Source organism: Schistocerca gregaria, unplaced genomic scaffold (genome assembly GCF_023897955.1).
Source record: "Schistocerca gregaria isolate iqSchGreg1 unplaced genomic scaffold, iqSchGreg1.2 ptg000655l, whole genome shotgun sequence".
NCBI lineage: Eukaryota > Metazoa > Arthropoda > Insecta > Orthoptera > Acrididae > Schistocerca > Schistocerca gregaria.
In genome coordinates, this window is record NW_026062039.1 from 55,001 (window position 1) to 57,077 (window position 2,077).

The following is a 2,077-nucleotide window of genomic DNA, read 5'->3' on the forward strand; positions in this document are numbered from 1 at the left end:
GGCGGTGTGTACAAAGGGCAGGGACGTAATCAACGCGAGCTTATGACTCGCGCTTACTGGGAATTCCTCGTTCATGGGGAACAATTGCAAGCCCCAATCCCTAGCACGAAGGAGGTTCAGCGGGTTACCCCGACCTTTCGGCCTAGGAAGACACGCTGATTCCTTCAGTGTAGCGCGCGTGCGGCCCAGAACATCTAAGGGCATCACAGACCTGTTATTGCTCAATCTCGTGCGGCTAGAAGCCGCCTGTCCCTCTAAGAAGAAAAGTAATCGCTGACAGCACGAAGGATGTCACGCGACTAGTTAGCAGGCTAGAGTCTCGTTCGTTATCGGAATTAACCAGACAAATCGCTCCACCAACTAAGAACGGCCATGCACCACCACCCACCGAATCAAGAAAGAGCTATCAATCTGTCAATCCTTCCGGTGTCCGGGCCTGGTGAGGTTTCCCGTGTTGAGTCAAATTAAGCCGCAGGCTCCACTCCTGGTGGTGCCCTTCCGTCAATTCCTTTAAGTTTCAGCTTTGCAACCATACTTCCCCCGGAACCCAAAAGCTTTGGTTTCCCGGAGGCTGCCCGCCGAGTCATCGGAGGAACTGCGGCGGATCGCTGGCTGGCATCGTTTATGGTTAGAACTAGGGCGGTATCTGATCGCCTTCGAACCTCTAACTTTCGTTCTTGATTAATGAAAACATACTTGGCAAATGCTTTCGCTTCTGTTCGTCTTGCGACGATCCAAGAATTTCACCTCTAACGTCGCAATACGAATGCCCCCGCCTGTCCCTATTAATCATTACCTCGGGTTCCGAAAACCAACAAAATAGAACCGAGGTCCTATTCCATTATTCCATGCACACAGTATTCAGGCGGGCTTGCCTGCTTTAAGCACTCTAATTTGTTCAAAGTAAACGTGCCGGCCCACCGAGACACTCAACTAAGAGCACCCTGGTAGGATTTCAACGGGGTCCGCCTCGGGACGCGCAAGCACGCCTTCGGCTCGCCCCACCGGCAGGACGTCCCACGATACATGCCAGTTAAACACCGACGGGCGGTGAACCAACAGCGTGGGACACAAATCCAACTACGAGCTTTTTAACCGCAACAACTTTAATATACGCTATTGGAGCTGGAATTACCGCGGCTGCTGGCACCAGACTTGCCCTCCAATAGATACTCGTTAAAGGATTTAAAGTGTACTCATTCCGATTACGGGGCCTCGGATGAGTCCCGTATCGTTATTTTTCGTCACTACCTCCCCGTGCCGGGAGTGGGTAATTTGCGCGCCTGCTGCCTTCCTTGGATGTGGTAGCCGTTTCTCAGGCTCCCTCTCCGGAATCGAACCCTGATTCCCCGTTACCCGTTACAACCATGGTAGGCGCAGAACCTACCATCGACAGTTGATAAGGCAGACATTTGAAAGATGCGTCGCCGGTACGAGGACCGTGCGATCAGCCCAAAGTTATTCAGAGTCACCAAGGCAAACGGACCAGACGAGCCAATCCGATTGGTTTTGATCTAATAAAAGCGTCCCTTCCATCTCTGGTCGGGACTCTGTTTGCATGTATTAGCTCTAGAATTACCACAGTTATCCAAGTAACGTGGGTACGATCTAAGGAACCATAACTGATTTAATGAGCCATTCGCGGTTTCACCTTAATGCGGCTTGTACTGAGACATGCATGGCTTAATCTTTGAGACAAGCATATGACTACTGGCAGGATCAACCAGGGAGCTGCGTCAACGAGAGCTGAGCAGCCGGCCGCCCGGGAGTGTGTCCCGAGGGCCCGCGCGAACACGCAAGCGTCCGCTCAATTATTCTGCAAACAGGAGGAGGCTGAGCTCCCCTGCACGATACACCTCGAAACCCTCTCAGGTCCCGGCGGCGCGCAGCGCCGTCCTAAGTACTTGGTCGGGTTCGAGAGAGGCGCAATCGCCCGGAGATAGGCGAGTAGACGCTTTCAGTGCGAACACCCGTGCTCCCAACTGAGCTTGCCGCTGCCGACAGAGGCCCGGGAGCGTGCTGTCGTGGCATTGCCGGCGGGAAACAACACGCGCCACCTACGGTGACCGGCAGCTCC

At 53.8% G+C, this 2,077-nt stretch overlaps 1 non-coding gene across 1 annotated transcript in view; it reads right to left on the minus strand.

The window, feature by feature from the left end:
* LOC126318144 (small subunit ribosomal RNA) overlaps positions 1-1,730 on the minus strand; it is a 1,893-nt gene extending 163 nt beyond the window's left edge. Inside the window, exon 1 of the ribosomal RNA XR_007557181.1 lies at positions 1-1,730. This exon is cut by the window's left edge and continues 163 nt beyond it. This is a non-coding gene — a ribosomal RNA (small subunit ribosomal RNA).
* Positions 1,731-2,077: the final 347 nt, after the last annotated feature.